This window comes from Choloepus didactylus, chromosome 3, assembly GCF_015220235.1.
Source record: "Choloepus didactylus isolate mChoDid1 chromosome 3, mChoDid1.pri, whole genome shotgun sequence".
Taxonomy (NCBI): Eukaryota; Metazoa; Chordata; class Mammalia; order Pilosa; family Megalonychidae; genus Choloepus; species Choloepus didactylus.
The window spans coordinates 51,272,599-51,286,912 of NC_051309.1; the positions used below are offsets into that span (position 1 = coordinate 51,272,599).

General features: G+C 37.3%; 1 protein-coding gene across 3 annotated transcripts in view; it reads left to right on the top strand.

The window, feature by feature from the left end:
* The window catches only part of GABRB1 (gamma-aminobutyric acid type A receptor subunit beta1), a 534,121-nt gene that overhangs the window by 450,049 nt on the left and 69,758 nt on the right, over positions 1 to 14,314 (top strand). The window lies entirely within an intron of this gene.

Consider the following 14,314-nt stretch of genomic DNA (forward strand, 5'->3'; position numbering starts at 1 on the left):
AAAAGTAATGGCCTACTTATTCTTTTAAAACATCTCTGTAGCCACTACCTCTGCACCATTTTTCACTGAAATCCATTTTAAATTATGCACATTGAAATACCACAAATTGGCTTCAAGGTAGCACATAGGGTAAGAACTCAAATATTCATTCAGTTAGACACTGGGCACTGGGATACTTCTCTGAATGACACAGGCAAGTTCCTTGCCCTCATGGAGTTTATATTCTAGCATGGGGAGACACATGGTGCATATACAAACAAACATTAAGAAGATAATTTCAGGTACTGGTGAATGCTATGAAGAAAGTAACACAAAGTAATGGGCAAGAGAATGACTTGGGACAGATTTGAGAGAATAAAGAGATCAGGAAGTCCTCTGTGAGAAATTTAACATTTGATATGAAATCTAAATGGTAAGAAGAAGCTAACCATGCTAGGTCCGTGCTAGCAAAGGAAATAGCAAGTACAAAGTCCGTAAGGTAGGAATTGCTCAATGTGTTCAAAGTCCTGAAAGAAGACCAGTGTAGCAATACCGTAGTGAGTGAGAGAGAAAGTAGCAGAGTAGTATGAGATGAGGTTGGAGAATTAGTTAGAAGCCAAGTTATATATCTTCAAGATGTATCTTCATCCCCATTAGCAGGATATCAATTTTGGACAAACACTTTCAAGTAATTAGAAAGTTATAATCAGAAAAAAACACAGAGATTCAGCCAAATGGTCACGATTCAAAGCGAAGCTCTTAGATAAACTTTGATCCTTATGTGAAACACTATGCTCAATGCCTAGGAGAAGGAATAGAGATGTTACTTGCCCTCCAGAATCTTATAATCTTATTGGAAAAGGAAATTATATGAATTATAAAATGAGACAATTGAGGAGCATACTGAAGGAAGAATTGTCCCACTGTCTGATTGCAACTGTATCAGCTTTAAAAATATTTTAGCAATAGTTTTCAAGCCCACCTATTTTCTGTTCCCAACTCCATTTCAACTGCCTTCTAACTACTAGCTGGCCCTCTGCACACCTTGGGATGTGTGTGAATTGATAAATCACAAAGAAAAGACTCTGCAGAAAGAAAATGGCATAGGTTAACTGGTAGGAAAAATCAGAAGACGTAAACTGGACAAGTGAAATTTGGGCAGGTAAGAGGGGAAAAAGAAGACCTTTCAGTCAGCTAGAAAAATAACATTCTCTAGGAAAAGTAATTAAATGGAAAGGTCAAGCCAATTGGAATCAATTTATTAGAATAAAATGAAGAAATTACAAAATAAACTTTAACCAAACTCCTTGGACCTTTGCCTTGATTCCACACCAGGATATCAGAGAACCTTTCTAAGCAGATGATTGACTAGGTGAGTGCTAAGGGATTAATAGACGCAAGAAGAAAGCCTCATATGTTACGTCACATCTAGATGCATATTACATATTGCTCTGAAGAGGACTTAGTGACTGGCTAGTAAATAAGCAGAATGTCCCCATCTAACTGATCTTTATTTTATAAACAGGCTGTTTGAGTTTCCCTGTGCTTAAATGTGGTAACATTTCATGGGATCCTAAATCAGGAAACTTTTTATTCCAGATGAATTGTCTTTTTCATTTGAATTCAAGTAGAAAGGCTAGAAAATCCTTTACTTGTCAGCAAACACTTACAGAAGATAAAAGTATTTTTTAAGCATGGAAAGCTAGACTAGGAACTCAACAATTGCCTTTCACGGAAACATAAATAGGCAAAATGATGCAAAAAATTCAAAACAAATCATGTTAAGTCATGGCATCGTGGCTTATATCACACTAACCTGCTCATAGATAACAAATAGAAACCCCAAACAAAACTTTTTTTTTTTTAAGTTTGTAGGCATTGGAGGATAACCAAAAATAGGCAAAAATTAGAAAAGAATGAACCTTCAAAACCAAAAAAACAAAAAGAATCACACTGGGTGAAATTCATGTTTATACAACTTTCCTCTGGGGCTAACCCCAGTCTAGGGTAGGTGGGGCAGCAGAACATCTGCAAAAACAACAGGAATTAGAACATAGAGTTTGGTGCCTAGAAATTGATGGAGGAAATTTCAGAAGAAGGGAGCCACAGAAGGAGACCCAATATCTGACTCTAAACTGACCTTGAATTCTTGGTTGATCCCTGAACTGCACATGTACAGGTGAAATGCCAAGAGGCCTAGAGAGGAAAAACAGGAAAGGATGAAAAAGCAAAAAGAACAGAGATTCCACCATATGGAAGTCAGAGTTTTGAGTTTGAGTCCTGCCAATTTCAAGGGTCTTGGCCAACACATTAGGCTTTCCATTAAGACCCTAAAAGTACCACACCTTAGGAGTAATGACTAAGTTGCAAAAATAAGGGGAAAACTAAAATAGACTCACCCCAACAACACATTAAGCCAAGCCTAACAGGTTGTCTATCAGTAATTTAACAATCTACCAAAACAAAATCTAACATTCTTCAGAGAGAGATCATAGAATCAAGAGTTTCTATAGTGCAGCATCTGAAATATCTAGTATTTAATCAAAAATTACTACACATGAGATGAAATGGGAAAATGTGACCCATAATCCAGAAAAAAATATTTGCTTAATAGAAACAGATCTGCAAAAGACTGAACTGCTGGCTTATAAGATAAGGACAATAAAATAACAATAAATAATATATTTAAAAGTCCATGGGTAGACAGAATCTGGAAACAACCAAAACATACTATAGTAGGTGAGTGGTTAAACAAACTGTGGTACATCCACATCCTTCAAATAAAAAGGAAAACACTATTGATACGTGCAAAAACTTGGACGGATCTCAAGGGAATTATGCTGAGTGGAAAAAGTCAATCTTAAAAGGTTACATACTGCATGATTCTATTTATATAACATTCTCAAAATAAAATACTTGTAGAATGGAGAACAGATTAGTGTTTGCCAGGAGTGGATGGTCAGGGATATTGGATGGGTGTATTGATTCTAAAGCAGTATCACGAAGGAGATCTTTATGGTGATGGAATACTTCTTAATTTTGATGGAAGTTATACAACTCTACACCTGTAATAAAATGATGTAGAACTATACACACAGTTTATGTCAATGTTAATTTTCTAGTTTTGATATTTTATAGTAGTTGTATGAGATGTAATCAATGGTTTAAAAAAAAGTAGGCAAAGGGTACATGAGATTTCTCTGTGCCATCTTTGCAACTTCCTGCAAATCTGTATTTCAAAATACAAAGTATATTTTTAAAAAAAGCCTTCTCCATTAAAGATGAATTCTTGGAGACCACACAAGAGTTTTGTCATAATGTTTTACAGAATTCTTAATTTTTCATAATAAGTAGGAAAAGGGACTATCTATAGTCCACTTTAGCTTCTTCCCAAGACAGGTTTACTGTTTCTAACACTTTGATTTTTAACATGTTAAAAAGAAAGGCATTCTTTATATCATGCCTCTGGTATTCTTTCTGAATTGTAGTGTCATATACTATATCAGATAGATATATTCTTCAGAAGAGTGAATGGCTAAGATTGTATAAAACTTCATATTTAGATAAAATAATAATTGTTATTAATAAATAAATGTTATAATCATATCATTTTTATAATCATCTTTGTACCTACTTGGGGTTTCCAGTTCTTACCTTCCTCATCATCTTCTAAAACCAGGGGCTCACATGGACAAAGCAAGTGTACTAACTTCATCTGTTCAGTTGTATCATCTCCAGTAGTTAAGTTAATAATGAAACCTGTGTGGTATTTAAAAATGCAACCTCCTGGTTAAATTCAATAAAATAGAAAATAATATTAGATTTTTTTTCCTTTACTATAATGGTTGGAAAATCCTCCCCTTTTCTTTTCAATGCCGGAAACAGTTGAGGTTAAGTAACACGTGTTCTGGTACCAGCCAATTTTCATCTGAGGGATTCCTAGAATTTGCCTTGGTACCCCAAAGCATGGATTGGCTTTGTTCATTTATTACACATTACTTCTGATAGCCTTGGCTGAGAAGTAATGTCAAATTTCAGAAGTGCTTGCTTTGTCTTGATTTATATTTCCACTGGGTGAACTGAAGTATTTTCTTCTATGAGTGCAGATGTTGAATCCAGACATTAGGAGAGTTTCAACCTCCAAGGTGATAAAGACTGTAGATTCATGAACCTCTCAGGCATCATTTGAAACTAGAGTTGTTATTTAGAGTTTTGAAACAAAGATTTCACAGTACAGCTAGCCCATAAGTGAGCTTCCTCTAGGTCACTTTTTTTAAAAATTCAGTTTTATTGAAATATATTCACATACCATACAATCATCCATGGTGTACAATTAACTGTTCACAGTTATACCATATAGGTGTGCATTCATCACCCCAATCTATTTTTGAACATTTTTCTTACACCAGAAAGAATAAAAATAAGAATAAAAAATAAAAGTCAAAAAGAACACCCAAATCATCACCCCCATCCCACCCTATTTTTCATTTAGTTTTTGTTCCCATTTTTCTGCTCATCCATCCATACACTGGATAAAGGGGGTGTGAGCCGCAAGGTTTTCACAATCACACTGTCATCCCTTGTAAACTAAATAGTTATACAATCATCTTCAAGAGTCAAGGCTACTGAGTTGCAGTTTGATAGTTTCAGGTATTTACTTCTAGCTATTCCAATACACTAAAACCTAAAAATGGATATCTATATAGAGCATAAGAGTGCTCACCAGAGTGACCTCTCAACTCCATTTGAAATCTCTCAGCCACTGAAGCTTTATTTTGTTTCATTTCACATTCCCCTTTTGGTCAAGACTACACCCCTGTGAGTCTCTGGGTCACTTATGTACTTACCTGGAACATATATGTTTGTATATACTGGCTCACAATGTCTGCCCATTTGCAAATACATTCCCCCAAGACGGCATAATGGTTGCATGGGTTTTCTATGACCAGAGCCTGATTCAAAGTAAGAATGCCTTGGGAAGCACTGGAGGAATCTGCCAAAGATTCATATCAAATGTGCAGTTGCACACCAACAGTCAAGAAAAAAGGATTTTTCCCTTTAGAACCATATCTTGGCAGTGTGACCTGGCTGCCTCTCTCCCATTCCTTTTCTCTGTCATGAGTCATCCAAACACTCTCAGATCCACTTTCTAAATCAAAAATCTACTCTTCGCTGTGACTAGTTCTAGGATGTAAAATGCATATGAAAGCAGGCATGAAATAGGTAAATAGCTCTTTCTTAAGTCTGATGTAGAACAGCTTGATGCCTTTATTGAATATTTGTGCCCTGGTCTCACATCACTGCCTCACCCTCAGCTAGAGTGCTTCCTTCAGCCCTTGATAAAACTGTAACTATTCTGATTTAACACCTTGGATTCTGGAGAAATCCAAGGACGACCTTTGATTTCTACTGACAGCTGTATGTATGGTTCGCCTCTATGGAATTTCATGAACTTCTTTACGCTTCTGACTTCTGCTCAAATCTGGCTTGGTTAATTTTTTGTTCTCTAACTTATATCTCCAAATTCTTCAACAGTCTGATTTTCCTTTTCAGGGGACTTTCTCTCTATCTTTGGCTTCTACTGTTTATTTTTTCTCTCTATCCAAACAACTAGGATTCTTCTGGTGAATGAGAAAGAAATACATTTTATTTAACTGGTTTAAGAAATTTTTTTTAAAAAAGGGGATTTATTGGCCCACATAACTGAAAAGTCCCGACACAGTTCTAGTTTCAGATGCAGTTATATCACTGTGCCATCAGAAAGCATCTCTCTTCATCTTTCAATTCCACTTTCTTTCGTATTGGCTTTATTTTTTTGATCTTTCCCTCTTGGTGATCCCCAAAACTCCAGGTTTATGGTTTCAAAGCTTGACAACCCCAAAAAGTACTTTCATATACCCAATAGTTCCAACAAAAATAGTCCTATGATTGAGTCTCTGTGGACCAACTTGAGTTATATTCTCATGTTGAAGTCAATCCCTCTGTCCAGGAGAACGAAAAACACTAAATTCCCAGTTCAGGGACACATGCTTATCCCTGGGCCTACAGTGTGCAACCAGACCAACCTCAACCACATCCAATAAAGGAATATCAGGGCAATGTCATTAGAAGAAGGTGGAATTAGAACTAGACTGGTCATACCAAAAGGCATGGCATCCACCACAACTCATCTCAGGGGAATCTTTTCTAATTTCAAAACTCTTTTTGAAATTACCCAAACACTTTTTGGAAAATATCCAATCTTCTTAACATGGCATCCAAAGCCCACTGTGATCTGATCCTGCTTTCTTCTTCTGCCTTATTTCTTCTCCCTCTACCATTCCCAACACACAGTTTGCTCCAATATAACAGCTCACAGTTTTAAAGAATTACCATGTTTTCACTCTTTGGAAACTTTGTTTGGCCTGTTCTTTAGAAGACTGAAGTCCTCTCTCACTCCTCAGGCTGAATTGATGCTCCTGTAGCATTCCACTGCACCCTATGCTTACCTCTGTTTTTCAGGTTGTTTAACAGCTATTCAATGAATGCATATCATATGCATTTCGCTAAGCACTGTAGCTATAATCAATCAACAATGAATAAAACAGAAGCTGATACTCAGGTGGAAGAGACAGACAATGACTATCACATACACAAGCACACACTATATAACTCCATGTAATATTAAATGCTATAAACAAAAACAAAGTAGGCCTGGAATGCAGGAACTGTATCTTCTATCTTTCAGATCCCAATGCCTGCCACAAGGCCTAGCACAAATCAGGTGCTTAAATAACTTTTAAAATAAAATGAACTAATGAATTAATTGCAAGACCAAAAGGAATGTAAAAAGCACTCATCTCAAACCTTGGCACTCCCTAAACAATCAGTGAAAACTTTGTCTATACAACCCCCTATGTATAAAATAATCTGTTTTCTTGTCTCCATCATTCTCAATTTGAAGCTCAATAAATTCCTGTTAACATCAGCTTGAGAAATCACTCTCCAGCCTCACATCATATATCTCCCAAGATTGAACAATGCATATTTGTAATTAACTCTTAGTTTTCCAGAAATAAGGTAAGGGCTCTGTGGATTTTCTATCTGCCAAGACCTCAGGTGAGGGCCAGCAGTGCCAGAATCAACGAAGACACTTGGGATGCTTCCATTCAATGCAGACTGTGGGGAACCTAACCCAGAACAAAATGCAATCAGATCTATGTTTTTAACACATTTCCCTATTCATACAGAGGCACATTAATGTCTGAAAAACACTGTCCTAGAGATTCTAGCCACCCTTGGCCATTGAAATTAAAACAGCTCAGAGAGAGGGTTCAAAGTCTGAGTTTCAGAGTTTGGTATATTCTCGTTTACTCATTCTGTGGACATTTACTCAGTTCCTCCTTAGAAGTATCAGTCTCTGTTCTGGGGAAGGGGCTGGGAGAGAGGGCCTGAGGAGGAGATACAGTGGTCAACAACAACAAAAAAGCACCTGACTTCCCAGAGCTTACAATCCAGGGAGGTAACAGGCAAATATGCAAATAAATGCATAATGTGATAGTGGAGGATGATAATTACTGTGAAGAAAATGTTAAGGAGCCAGCCATGTAACAATGTGGAGAAGAGCATTCCAGAAGGGGGAATAACAGGTGAAAATGCCCTGAGGCCTATAGAGAATCAAGGGACAGCAATAAAGGCCACTGTAGCTGGACAGAGAGCTCAAGGTGCAGAGTAGGAGGAAATGAGGGCAGAGGAGTTGGCAGAAGCCAAATCACTCAGAGCTTTGTGGGTCAGAAGAAGTTTGGATTTTATTCTGTCTTGGGAGGTATTAGAATGTTTAAACAGAGGTGGCATGATCTGTTTTGCATTTTAAAAGGATCACTCTGGCTGCTATGTACAGAAGAGAAGCAGGGCTGCTATTCATAGAAAGAGGAAGATCAACTATAAGCAAGAAGTGATGATGGGAAGAAGTGGTCAGGATCAAGATGTATTTAAAGGTTAAGCCATTATCCTTGCCAATGCATTGAATGAGAGGAATGATAAAAAGAAAGGAATCCAGAACAAATATACCTACCTGAATAATCTTTTAGAAAATTGCTGGTTATAACACTTTATCTTTTTTTTATCCTCTCTAGTACCTGATTTATACACACACACACACACACACACACACACACTCACACATAACAAATAAACATATATACATATATACACACACACACATGTATATACATATATATATATTTCTGTAGATTTGTACTTAGCCTTCTATTGCTTCTCAACATGATCTTAAGTTTTCTACTTCTGCCACAAGTTGCCAGCACTAGTCAGAAAGAGACATGCAAATTGACCCCAGCAGAGCTTCCCACTCCTACCCTCAAAAAGGTTTCAGGAAATCCAGACCAACGTAGCAGGGCTTGGCATCCCTGGTGAGAGCTAATGACTGACAGCAGCAGCGCAAATGTGGTGCCTTCTGTAAGAGGGATGGGAAGTTGGAGGATATGGAGCTGACAGTCTGCCGTTCCCACTGGACAGCTTTGCAAAGTGACTATAGGCTTATGGAGGGCAGTGACTTCACTCTTTCTGCAGCCAGCACACTTCGCTTGACCACCTGCTGTGTACTTCAGAACCACTCAGTAAATATGAATCAAATCGAATTAGCTGGCAAGAAGGAAATAACATACTGTTTGCAAAGTAGATTGAGCTGGGAGGTATTTCTCAACAGGGTTGTAAAACTGCCACTGAAAACAGGATTATATTTTATTGCAGTTATACTGAAATGAGTTCTGCTATATTTAGCTATTGAAAATATCCAGAACAGTTAAATTCACTGAGCGGCAACATTTTTCACAGCCTACCACTCTCTTGGGGAACACTGGGGGCAAGGAAGAGGAAGAAGAGGTGAGAGTAAGGCTAAACCCAAGCTAGAAAATGAATCTGTGCATTTGCATGGGGTTTCTATTAAGGTGAAAAATATAGTCATCACATCTTTTTTTCTGGATTTTAGTCATATGAGAAGCTCCCTCTTGATTTTTGCCATGCCCTTTTACCACCTATACTGTTAATCATTCATTCATCCATCCATTCATTCGTTCATTCAGCAAATATTTATTGAACGCTTCTATATGTCAAGCACTTTTCTTGGCCGTAGGGAAACAGCAGTGAACAAGCTAAAACTCCCTCTTCTCCCAGAGCAACATTCAGTTAAGTTGAGTGGGACGAGAGAGGATGAAGAGATCTGCCCTGGGCGCATTAAGATTGAGATGTCCTTAAACATCCATGCAGTCATCTTGTAGGCCATTGTGTATTAAGGCCCAGGAGAAGATAAGAAAATGTGATTAACTGTAAACTTTTCACTCATTATTTTAAAAATATATGCACATGAGTGTAATGCTAACAAAAATATGCATGAAATCGTAGGGTTAGTGTACTGGTTGTATTTTTCTAAGTTCATTTAAAGAAATATGTACAACTGTTTTGTTTTCTTCATAAGACTACTGTATTAAAAATAATAATTTGGGGAGGAAGGTGATTATTGCCTGATTTCCTCCATAAAAATAAACACCAATAGTTCAAGAACCTCATCTGTTTTGTTTAAAACTATCTCCCCAAAGCTGTTGTGGAGAAAATGTCTGCAGACTTAGAATTTAAAAAGAGGACATTGTGGTTTATAAGCAAGTACCACATTCCCTTTCTCTCTCTCACACTCACATATAGAATCTGTAACACCAGCTTGATTTTGCAGAAAAGAAACTGGAGGTAAACAAGAATTCCTGTTGACTTGACCATACAGTAATGAAATCGGTTTTCATGGATAGTTGCAGAAATGAATTCACTATTTTGTATATCAAACTACTTAAAGCTATGATTTTTAGTTTAATGACAGAGAACATTTTGAAGGATTCATGAAAACTGATAAACCTCATACAATTTTTAAATGCATTTGAATCTATACCAAGGTTAACCAGAATACCTCTATAAAGTGTATCTCATTTGCCATGACTTCTGTTTAATGAGGAGCATCTGTATGCTTCACTGAATGATTCTAAATTCTAGCAACTTATTTACTTAGAGAGATTTTTGTAATAATGTAACTTAATGAAGCACACAGTAGACAGGAGGTGATTCAGTTTTACAAGTATTTTTTAATTTGCTGTGTCCTCCACCTGGAATGTTCTCCATAATCAAAGACTATAAAATATTGGAAACAAACTCTTGTAATTACCTAGTGTAAACCTTTCATTTATACATGAGGAAACTAAGACCCAGGCTTGTCCAAGGTCATTTCTGAGCAATTAATAGCAAAGCCAGGATGAGAACACAGATTTCAACCCCCAATCCTTTGTTCTGTCCTCTACTCATCCTTCAACACTCAATACAAGCCCCATCTCCTTTGTGAAGCCTTCGATGGTCACCAATGATTTCTTACTTTTATAAACCCCTGTTCTATTTAGCATTTGGTTAAAAACTTGGTTTAACTCCCATTATTATGCTTTAGTCTTATACCTCTAAGAAGTATATTATCCCTTGAGGACAAAATTCACAGTTTATGCTTCTCTTGACTCTTTCATAGTACTTAGGAAAATCATGTGTGTTCTTGTTCTTATCTTCTAACATGTTCTTCCACCTTTAGTGAATTCAACACTTGGCTCATTGCCACTTCAACCCTACCATCATCTTAAGTAACATAAGAATCCTTATTTGTGGCCTTTTCAACCCTCTGACCATAGACTCATCTAGTTTGTCAATTCCAGTGACCTTTGCCATTATCCAATTCCAAGCATGTATCAGCACAGTCTCATATTAGATGTCTCCATCACTCAGAAATGCTCTGCCTTCTAGATTTCCATGTGTAAAATTCACATTTCTGAACGTAGCCTGCTGTCCTTCCACATCCTTCAACTTCCTCACTCACTACCACAGAATCTGCCTTTCTCAACCCTTCGCCTTTTCCCTAATGGGTCTCTTCCAGCTTCATTGACACTTTATCCTGACATGTGTGAGCTAATGCTTTATTCTTACCTTCCTTGAACTTACAAACTTTTGAAAAAGGGAATCTATATAAACTGTGTTCATCTCCTCACCACCAATTCAGTCCTTAACCCTTTGCAATCTCAATTCTGCTTCAGTTGTTATTTTAAGGTCACAGATAACCTTTTTGTTAAGTCTATGAGCCTTTTCTACATCTTAATTCCCTTTGCTCTTTCTGAAGCACTATTGACCCCTCTCTTCTTTTGGTTACATTCCTCCCTTCTTGAATCCACATCAATGCATTCTCTTGATTCTTTTCCCCCCTCTAGCTCTTCAGTGTCTCCTTCACTGCTTCATATCTACTTCCCACCACTTATATTGTCTCAGCTCCAACATTATCCCAGTAGTCATTACATATGCAATTATTTGCTGGACACTGACACCAGGATGTCTATATCACAAATTTGACCAAAAAATCAACCTTTTTCTTTCTCCCTGTACATGCTCCACACATTAAACTCCCCATTTCTACTAAGGACAATACATTCCTCTCACCCTATCAAGCTGAAAATTCCCAAATCACCCTCTAAATCCAATCAATCACCAAATCAATGCTGTTTTTATTTCTATTATTTTTCAAAAATCTCTTTAGTTCCTCCTTTCCTTTCTACTACCACTACCCTAGTCCAGACTCTAATTATCTACCCCTAGACCACCTCAGTAGCTCTGGTTGGTTAAAGTAGGGCTTAAACCTAGAAATAACAACACAAGATAATATATGCTAAAGGCTAAATGAACAAAAAAACAGGTACTCAACTAGCTGTCCAAAAGCCAGACCTGGACATAGATGGATTTTATTTGGCCTGAATAGAATTTTTACAAAATCAAACCAACTCTAAATATTTTGAATAAAAATCTAGATGTCCAGTTTCTCTTACAAAGGGAGCCATCTGGAAACACCAGGGTCTTTTCCTTTCAGTGTTGTTATCAGCTGGAGTTGACTCTTTCAACATTTACTTTCTAGTCCAACATAGTCCTCACCACCCCCTAATTTCACTCTGTTATTTACATTTACCCAGCTCTACTCATTTATGGTATTTGGTCTCTGTAGACATTTGTTCCAACCTAGCTCTTGGAGGGATCGGGTCAGAGCATCCGCAAGACCAAAGCACACACCAGGCACAGAGTCAGACATGAGTTTTATTAGGACTTACTAATAGGAGAGTCTCCAGTTGCAGCCATCCAGAAAATGGAAGTCACACTCCTCAAAGGCAGGAGTGTAAGGAGTAGCTTATAAGGGTATAGAACAAAGACATTCTATCCTGTATGAGAACAGAGTATCAGCAGCGTCTCATGACCCAGGGGTCTGCAGATTTGTTATCAACATATGTGTCACAGGACAGAAGTTTTAATGCTTTACAAGATAAGCAGTTTACAATACTATCTGTACATTCTTTCTTCCCTGAAGAGGTCTGTTGACCTTTAACTTCTGTCCCTGTCACGTACGCGGCTATGTGTAGCTACTCACTCTCCATATGGAGGGACAGCCCAAGCCCTAGGTCTCCACATTTGATTTTGTAAATTTGGTATAGAAGTCAGTACCAGGGAATATTGATGGCAAGGCTGCTGATTTTGCTCAACTTTACATCCTTGACACCTAATATTCAAACTGCATTAGTGAACATTCAATAGATCTATGTTGAAAGAAAGAGGGAGAGTTGTTGAGGTTACTGTGATCAGAGAGGATGCCCAAGGAAGAAAGATTTAAACTGAGTCTTGAAGGAGACAGATCCACTAGACATGCAAAGAAGAAGAAAAAAGATATTTAAGACAAAGAGTATTCTGTTTTCATTCCAAATTGAGTACTTATTATTTGCTTAATCTTAGGCAATTTATTTAACCTCTCTTATCCTCAGTTTCCTCATCTGCTGAACTAGGATACTATTATTTACCACATAGTGTTGTTATAAGAAATAACAGAGGTAAGTTACATAGGAGTCAATAAATAGTAGATATTAACAACAACAACAATAACAAAAACAAGGACTCTGAACAAAAGAGCCAATAGGTGTGCTGTGTCGGGACATACAGAGTAGCCTGGTTAGGCTGGAGCAAAATACTTCACAGAGGGAAGCAAAGAGAGATGAGACTAGAGACATGGAGGCCAGATTCAGTCACCATTTCGCTCTCCAACCAACTCAAGGCTTACACTAGCAACCGCATCATTAAATTCACTGGGTGATATGATAAAGACTGAGGACTGTGATGTAGTCCCTTGTCAGCATAGAGCACATCAAAACTTTGCATCAAAAGACATGGGTTCAAATCTCAGCTCTGTCACTTCTTGCTGAGTAAACTTGAGGCAGTTCATTACTAATTCTAAATAGCAGTTGCTTTACCTACAAAATGGGGTGAAATGACTTGCCTTTATAAATAAGATTGTAAGTATTAAAAGAGTAATTTATGAAGCTTCTACCTCAATGCTAGACCCATGGCAGACACTCAATAAATCCTCTCGTCTGCACTGTGGTGCCACATCACTCTCTACCCTCTGTACCTTTCTCTTCTTTTCATAGGTTTTTTTTCCTCCTCTTATGCTTTTCTCTTTCTCTTCTTTCTTCACCAGGCTCTTATGCCTCCCTACCTATACCTTGGACTTGTAACAAGTATTTACTGAGATTAATTTCATTCAAAAAGTACGTAATTGGTACAGAGTTTCTATTTGAGGTAATGGAAAGTTCTGGTAATGGATGATGGTGATGGTGGTGATGGTGGCACAACACTGGGTATAATTAATACCACTGAATTGTATAACTGATACTGAATATAATGAGAAAATTTAGGTTTTATATATGTTACCAGAATAAACATTTAAAAAAAGCCCATAGAACTGTACAGCACAAAGTGGACCCTAATGTAAACTATGGAATATAGTTAATAGTGTAATTATAATAATATTGTTTCATCAGTTGTAACAAAGGTACCACACTAATGCAAAATGTTAATAATAGGGAAAAGTGTGCGTGAGGGTTGTGTATATGGGATATGGTTATATACAGTATATGGATATATGGAAACTCTGTACTGTCTGCATGATTTTTCTCTAAACGTACAACTGCTCCAATATAAAAAAAAAAAAAAAATTCAGGAAAAAAAAAAAAAACACTTTTAGAGCCCTTACTGTGAGTTAGGCCCTGGAATAGTAATGCAAGATGTAAACACAGCTGCCCGTAGTGACCTTGGAAGTACTTCAAACTTATTTGCATATATAAACCATGGCCCTTCCAGGTAAATCATTTTGCAAAGTATATGAGCTTGAAATTAAACAAGCCATGTTATCAACCAAAACATACTCACATTTCCATTACTTCCGTAAGTGTGTGCA